Source organism: Peromyscus maniculatus, chromosome 5, assembly GCF_049852395.1.
Source record: "Peromyscus maniculatus bairdii isolate BWxNUB_F1_BW_parent chromosome 5, HU_Pman_BW_mat_3.1, whole genome shotgun sequence".
Lineage (NCBI taxonomy): Eukaryota > Metazoa > Chordata > Mammalia > Rodentia > Cricetidae > Peromyscus > Peromyscus maniculatus.
The window spans coordinates 126513705-126522299 of record NC_134856.1 but is presented as its reverse complement, the minus strand read 5'-3'; the positions used below and the strand labels follow the sequence as shown (position 1 = coordinate 126522299).

The 8595-nt window shown below is 43.4% G+C and overlaps 1 long non-coding RNA gene across 1 annotated transcript; it reads left to right on the top strand.

Annotated features, from left to right (window-relative positions):
- The first annotated feature begins 41 nt into the window (after positions 1-41).
- On the top strand, positions 42-7222 carry LOC121829603 (uncharacterized). The gene is made up of 3 exons (XR_013051619.1): positions 42-553; positions 695-779; positions 6916-7222. It is a non-coding gene; the product is annotated as an uncharacterized LOC121829603 (long non-coding RNA).
- The last annotated feature ends 1373 nt before the right edge of the window (positions 7223-8595 follow it).

Below are 8595 nucleotides of genomic sequence, written 5' to 3'. Positions count from 1 at the left end.
CAGCCCCGCCTCCCGGCACCGCCTGTAGAGCTGCGGGAGGTGGGAGCCCCTACCCCCACCCCTGTACCGTCACGGCCTCTGCCGCTGGGCGACGCTCCTCCTAGCCCGCTGTCGCCTGCAGCTCCAAGGGACGCCTTTCTGTCCCGGCTTTAGAGGTCCATGAGCAAACGCTCCCGCGATGCCACTGTTCTCACGACTCCCACTCCAGTAACCAGGTGGTTTGTGAGAGCCAAGAGGGAAGCCGGCAAGCGGGAGCCTAAAGTTAAGGCTTTCCGCCCGGGATTTGCCACTGAGGTTTGTAACACGCACAATTTGAGCAGAAAAGTTTTTGCAGTTGACCAGTAATAAGCTGGGTAGCTTGATCCGATAGCACCATTCTTACATTAACGCGTGCCAAGGGTTTTTAATGCGTGGGTTCTGCGAAACCGAAACACCTAACCGAGTGCTGGGGCCTCCATTGTGTTACCCATCCTATCATCGAATTCGCTCACTATACACCTGATACTTTCTCTGTCTTTTCTCTGGGACAGCCAGATGTTACTCCATCTTAAAGGTAAGGGCCTCACCTGAGGACCTAGCGTGGCGGGGGTGGGGAGTTAGTCTCAATAGAAGAGATCACTGGTCTTACATGTCTTCACTACCTGTTTCTCTTGGTCTATACAATCACTGTGTCTGCCTTTTTGGTTTGTAACAGTGCTTCTCAACTTGTGGGTCGCAACCAGTTGAGAGTCAAAGGACCCTTTCACAGGGGTGTCACCTAAGACCATCAGAAAACACAGGTATTTACATTATGATTCATAATAGTAGCAAAATTACAGTTATGAAGTAGCAATGAACTTAATTTTATGGTTGGGGGTCACCACATCATGAGGAACTGTATTAAAGGGTTGCAGCATTAGGAAGGCTGAGAACCACTAGTTCATAAGATAAGCCAGATGTGGGTTTCAGCCTTGAATCCTTGGAAAACTTCGTCTCTCTGAAGCCCGGTGTCCTCACAGTAGAATAGAGACTAGATGCTAATAGGAACTAGACTTTCTTCAGCATCCCTGTGAAGCAATCTCGCCATCCCTGCCTGCCAATGACTGTATCTCTGTCCCAGGGGCCGTTTGCTTGCTGTGTATTTAAGACAACGTCTTGCTATATAGCTCAAGCTGGCAGCGCACCTCATACTTGGGCTCAATTATACTTATTTCTGAGATGTGGAGAGCATCAAAGAAGAAGGGATGAATCTTAACATAGCCCTTGGTTTAAGCCAATTTGGGGCAAACGTATTCCAGCAAAGTCGGACGCTTGCATCCGTGGCTTCATTCTGCTGCTTGCTCCCTGCATTCCAGGTGGCAGATTTGGGAAATGTACCCGGGAGATAACATTTAGATTATCATTATCTAATCTCTGCTCCATCACGTGAATGTTCAGCACAAGGAGAGGAGGTCATATGGAAACTGGTTATATTGGTTAATATTTTTGAAAGGCCAAAACCAAAGCTAGCTAGCTTAAGAAAAGGGGAATTTAGGGGACAGATTTGGGGAACCCCTAGAAACTGAAAGGATGGACCAGAAGTGGAAATGAGTAGAAAAGAGCTGAGGAAGAACAAAAACAAAACAAAAACCCAAACAAAATAAATAAAAACAAGACAAGAAAATAAAACAAAAGCATTGCTATTTTTGTGGAGCAGCTGTCTTTGAAACTGTCTTCCTTTGGGTTTGGGCAGGGATTTTTTTAAATTTTTTTTTCAGAGAAATGATTCTATACTTATATTTTTAATATGAGCAGCTAAATAATTTGTAGAAGCACAGGAAATGTCTGTCAGGTTTAAATTTTTTTAATTAAGAAAAATTTAACAACCATCATTTACTTACGAAACAGCTGGTTAAGATCGACAGGGGGTATCTATCTAATCCATATCCATTGAGTTCCTTTTCTGGGATCCGCAGTAAAGATCTTATCATTTTAAAACCAAGTAGCACCTGATAAGGGCAGGTGAAATGGCTCTGTAGGTAAAGGCACTTGCCACCAAATCTGATGACCTGAATTTGATCCCATGACCCATACAACTCCCACAGGTTGTCCTCTGACCTCTGCATGTTACACATATGAACGCTAAGATATAACAAGTGTTTTTTTTTTTTTAAAGAATCACCAGATAAGACTAAAGAAAAGAAGTGGTTTTAACAGCACAAAGGTAAAAGACTGTGATCGTAGCTCAGTTGATCCAGTACTTGCCTAATATATACAAAGCCTTCTTGGCTTTAACCGCTAACACCACAGACTGCGTGAGGGCAACAGTGTGCCACCAGGCTAGCAGTCCCAGCAGCACGCGGGTGTAGGGGAGAGGTAGATACAGAAGAATCAGAAGCTCAAGGTTATTGTAGGTTAAGGAGGGAGTTTGAGGACAGCCTTGATTAAAGACTGTACCAAATAAGTAAGTAAGTAAATAAATAAATAGAAAACTATGAGCTGGGTGTGGTGGCACACATACACACAGGACAGGAATCCCAGCACTTAGGAGGCTAAGGTAAGTAGATCATGAGTTTGAGGCCAGCCTGGGCTACATAGTCAGACTCTATCTAGAAAACGAAAACAAATGTATAAAGTGCTTGCTGAGGAAGCATGAGGACCTAAGTTCAGAATCCTAGCACCACCTAAAAAGCAGGGCATGGTAGTACGTGTTTGTAAACCCAGTGTTGGGAGGAGAAGAGGGGAGGATCCCAGGGGCTCACTGGCCACCCTGAAAGTTTAGCCAATCAGTAAACTCCAGGTTCAGTAAGAGACTCTGCTAATCAGAAAATAAAAATAAAATGTTTAAAATGGTGACGAGTGATATAGATACCTACTGTCAACTCCTGGTCTCTGCATGTGAGCAGACATGCGGAAAACACACACAGAAAACTGCCCAACCAAACAAGCAAACAAGTCCCCCCGCCCCCCCCCCCCCAAAAAAAAAAAGGTAAAAGCAGGTGGCATGGTAAAGGGAAACAATCCTAATGGGAAGAAAAGAATCCAGGCTTCTGGTGTGCACGCACTGGAAGGCTGTGCCCTCCCTCTTCCCTCCTGCCATTTCTTCCTCGTGATAAGACAGAGACTGGTTAAGAAATGGGGAAGCCGAGTGAGAAAGCACATTATGTTTAAAAGACTCAGTTAGGGAATAGCAAACCCAGAGTAGAACTGCTTCCTGGAAGATTCCACCATCTGCTAATGCTACGGAGCGTCTGGAGCCAGTTTCAAGCCCCAGCTGAGTCTAGCTCCAAAATAAGAGACTCTGAATATCCAGGGCTGGAGGTGGGAAGTAAGTCAGATTGAGCCGTGGTTGGAGCCAGGGAGACACTCCATGCTCTTGTCTGCTTTTCTTTGCTCTCAAGTAGGGCACAAAGGCTCCTGCCAGTAATTCCTAGTACCCAGGGGCCTGAGGCAGGGAGGCTGCCATCAATTTGAGGCCAATCTGGACTCCAAATTCTGTCCAGCCTGGGCTACAGAGTGAGACCCTGCCGGCCCCCCCCCAAACCAAAAGAATAAAGCATTATACTTAGCACAGTAAAAAGGTTGCCTGTATGAATGTAGATTATTAAAAACAAAAACTCTATCAAAGTGACAGAACTGCTTAACTCACTACAGTCCTGGCTGCTCCAATAGACCCAGGCATAGGTTTTTTCTGTGTCCCATAGGCTAGATCGCAATGGTAGTGCAATGGTTATCGCCACACGAACTCTCGTAGCTGAGCATGTGGCCTGCTCAACATGGCTGGGCATCTGTTTTTGCTCATTATACTCTCATGACAGCATGCCAGGCTGCAGTAGTTCTGTACTGGGTCGCAGGAGAGGTCCTGGGGAGGAGATGTGGCTCCATCACCTGCCACACCCTCCTCACGCTCTCCACATTTATGTGTAAGATCATCAGAGGAAGAAGAGTCAGCTACTGCCTTGAAAGCTGTCCCTGGCTTTCACACATTATTCAGGCTAATTATTCACATAAGTAACGCTTCATCAGGCATAAGTGTGTTAGAACAAGTTGAGTGAGCTGAAATCTCTAATTTGAAATATTAGCCTCATGAAATCCAGTAGTTTAATTTGATCCATGCCTACTATCAAAGCACAGCATCTCATTTCCTGAACTGACTTAAAGCAGAAAGGGGCAGAGGGAGAATCCCTGTATTAAAAACTGGGAGATCTGAAGTGGCATTGTCCTAATTGGATAGCTGTTTAAATTATTTTTTTCTTCTTTCTAGTTACTAAGATAGTTACTTTTCGTGATGGATTACTTGAAAAAGAACAGTACACAGAGAAAAATAAAGTAGCTGTCATTTGATTAGGACTTTTCTGTTTAAACTTGATGCTTTGATGTTGCAGTCTGCATATACTGTGCTCTAAATATTCACTGTGGGGTCAGTGAGAGGGTTCAGTGTAGATAAAGTGCTTGCTGCTAGGCTTGATGATGTGAGTTCAATCCCCAGGATCTCCATGGTGGAAGGAGAGAACTGACTTCTGCAAGTTGTTCTCAGACCTCTACATGCATGTTGTGGAACATGTATACTGCCTCCTTGCCCCCCTCCCCCAGAGAGAGAGAGAGAGAATAAAAAATAAATATTGATTGTGACATAAGTAAGTGATATATGATAATTTGTGGAAACACATCAAAATGAACTTGAGGTGTTGAGTTCCAAATCCAAATGTAATTTTATGAATATTAGAAAAATTATAACCACAAAGAATAACCACACGCATATAAACACACAAATCCAAGCTATTATGTTTTCTCAATTTTTAAAATTATTTAATTATTTTTTTAAGTGTGTGTGTGTGTGTGTGTTCTCAGAGACCAGAAGGTCACCAAATGCTCTGGAGCTGCAGCCTAATATAGGTGTTGGGAACTGAATTGGGGTCCTCTGCTAAAGTAATACATGCTCTTAGTGGCTAAACCATCCCTCTAGCCCCCCTCCCCACTTTTTTTTTAAATCAAATACTAACTGTTAATATTCTGATCCCATCCCTTGGCACCACCCTGTGGCCTGACATTGAAGCCTCTTCTTAAGGAAAAACTCCATTTTTTTTCTCTCTTCTCTCCCTCCACTCCCACGAGGTATGCACCCATCAACACCCCCTTCTCCCTTTCTCTCTCTCTCTGTCTTCCTCTTTATGTCTTTCTACCTCTTCATCTCTCTATCAGAATAAACTCTCCACTCGGATGTAGCGTCTGGGTTGTGTATGTCCACCCACCGACTTGTCGCCATGCCCTCATGGTGTGGGTTGTCTGCCAGCCTGTGGCTGCATCTGCCCAGCATGCCAGCATGTTTCTCTGCATGTGTGGGATACCCTTGGTGCCCCCTGCGTAATAATAAATCATAACAGAGGCAACTTCTTATTAAATTTCAATTACACCATCTCTGCCCAGCTTACTCCTTGCTGCTGACATTGTCAAAGTGTGTACCACGTGGTTGAGAACTTTACCCACTGCTGTTGTTCAACATTGTGTCCTTGCTGCGTTGTATGGAATTGTAACTATTTGAAATTGATTTGTAATCAACGGTCTCCTCTCTCCCTGGCAATTTCCCATTCTTCTCTCTCTGCTCCTTCTCTCTTTTCTCACTTCGTTCAGGACAGGCTTAGGGAGGAGTTCCTCAGCATCTCTGCTAAGGAGAGGTGGCCTGGTCCCTTCCTACTTTCACTGATGGATCTGGAGCCGTCATCTATGTTTTCCTCCATGACAGATGTCATAGCTTCAGAGCCCAAGGACACAGTGGTGATCCACTGTGGGTTAGGGATGTTTTCCAGATTGGCCGCAACCGGAAATCCTGCTCTTCCATGGCTCCCGCCTTCTAGAGGGACAGGAGTCTAAGCACAGTCCCTTGGTTGTTGGCATGAAGCTGCTGCCCATCAAAAGTCAGGCCAGATAGGCTCCTTGGTGCTCAAAGAGGAAATCAAATCTTACACTGACTGACCCACTGGGTTACATTTGGTTATTCCTTTGACTTTGGTAAAAAACTTAGGCCAATAGCTAATTGATTTTATATCATTGTGTTGACTTTAGGGTACTGATGAGTTTTAAAGTAAGTAGAAATCTGTGAAGGCTTGTGTGGGGCAGTAAAAGTAACCCCAAAAGAGTCTGTCTTTCCCTCCCTTCAATCCCTTCCCTTTGCTCCTCTCCCCTCCCCTCCCCCTTCCCTTCCACACTCTTCCCTTTCTGTTTCTGTTTCTGACCCAGTCTCCTGTAGCCCAGGCTGTCTTGAACTTGCTATGTAGCTGAATGTGACTCCAACTCCTAATCTTCCTGCCTCCACCTCTCAAGTGCTGGAATTTCAAGTGTGGGGAGCCATGCCCTGAAATCTAGAGTATCATTCCAGAGTGAGGTGAGAAACCCAACTACTCAAACTCAGGAGTGTTTACCTTTTATTTTCCATCTTGGAATGATCAGGTTTTTAATTTTATTCAGGAAGGTTGAGACTTTGTACACACCAATACACAGTTTTTAACTTAACTGCATTTCTCAAATACGTATTATTGACTTTGGGAAAAAAACTATTAATAACTCATCAGTTGAGTTAGATATATACAGGAAGACAAATAGCAAATCTGTTTATCTTGGGGCCTGATTTAGATGGAAGGTCTTGTAATACAAAGCTATAATTAGCTAGACTATAACAGATTAGGACAAATACCTACTCAGGGAAACAAGATGTCGGTTGGATCGCTTCAGTCTTCTTGTCATCAGGAAGAGATACTTTAATTTGTCACTGACAGATTGCTCAGGGCAGTTTTTAGATTTTAGGATCATGGTCTATATAAAATAAACAAGTCTTAACATTTCTGGGTACTTTGAGAATAATAAAATTCTTCTCCCAGTTTTCAGTCCCACTTTAGACAACAAGAGGTTTTTTTCAGATTGTAGTTGTTTTTAACCAGCTTCAAATGTATTTTTTTTAAGATCTCATCAAGCTGTGAATGTTTCTTTGAAAAACTGCAAGTCTAAAATGGTGCATACAGGCAAAATATGGAAAGAAAACTCAGGCAAGATAACAGAGAAAATGGACTATGGTAAGGTGATAGTTTCACTTTAAATTGTTCACATGTGTTATGGGCCTTGCTTGTCAGCTCTCTTAAGTGACATTCAGTTCTCTTCAGGGACAAGTCTTGCTGGAGGATGACTGACAGGATTTGCCATTCCAAGTGACATATTATGAGATCAATTAGATCACCCCATAAAAATAAAAAATTATATTTTCCCATTATAATTTTTGTATATGTCATTAAGATTAAAACATATAGTATCAATACTTCAGGGGTGCTAAATATTTGCTTATATCTCTATGTGATATTAAAAAATAACCACAAATAATATTAAAAGCTATCTTTTAATGTTTATTTTTATTATTTTATTTTAAACTTTGTAGTAGTGGTATTTACTCCACCAATGACCTTGGGCTATACAGCCCAAAGGAGGCAGTGCTTCTTGCTGTAGAATATGACCTCTTATAAGGAGTTGAAGAAGTGTCACATGCCCCTGCTCCCTGTTCCTGCCTGTGAGGTGGATTCGCTCCTGGTCAGATCAGGGGTTGACTTCTGCTGTCTACTCTGTTATTTGTGAGTGTATTTCCTCAATTTATATATTAGTAAATTCTGTTACCCATTTAATAGACTCATGTGGATTGATTGTAACACGTGACACCCAACGTGGGGCACAAGCCCAGGACCCTGAGATTAAGAGTCTCATGCCTGGCTAGCTCAATTGGTAGAGCGTAAGACTCTTATCCTAGGGTCATGAGTTTGTGCCTTATGTTGGGTGCCAAATGTAACTGGAAGTTTCTCACGTCCTGCCCAGCCCTGCATTGCTTGGGTCCTGTCTGGCCCCTGTATTCCCTCAGCTGCTTATAAAATAATCATTCAGAGGCTTAATCTTATTTACAAACTGTATGGCCTGTGGAAGGCTTCTGCTAGCTAGCTCTTTCATCTTAAACCATTTCTATTCATCTATATGTTGCCACATGGCCATGGTGTTGCCAGTCTGCTGGCATCTTGTTGTTCCTTGGGTGGTAGGTGGCATCTCCCTAGACCCTGCCTTTTTCTTTCCTGTGTCTCTCGTTGGATTTCCTGCCTGCCTCTAAGCTGCCTTGTATAACTGGAGTTTTCTCTTTGGGTCCCGCCAATCCCCGGCAGTCCAACAGCCCACTTATAAAATAAACACACAGATGCTTATATTTTTGAGGTTCCTCCTAACTCTTTTGCTGTTTTTTTTTTTCCTTTCTTTTTATGGCAAAGCAAATCAGTGGTCATATATTCGACTTGCATACCCGTAATTGGATTTTGAGGTCACGAAGAGAAGAGCATTGGTGCCTTTAATTGCTGTACCTCCTTTCCCTTCCCATTCCCAATGATATGGACAGAAAGTCAGTTTTCTGGGGGCTGGTCATTCCTCTCTGGGTGAGCTTTCCTTCATGCTGCCAGCTTTTCAAAGCTGCACAAGGCCTCGGTGGATGATGAATCAAGCTGGGCAGAGAGAGTCCCCTCTTTGCCATTCTCGGCTTCCTGCACTAGAACCCTTCCATGCCTCTAACCTGCTTCTTTATTTCAGTCACAGCTTTTTAAACTATGGGCTGCAACGCCACAG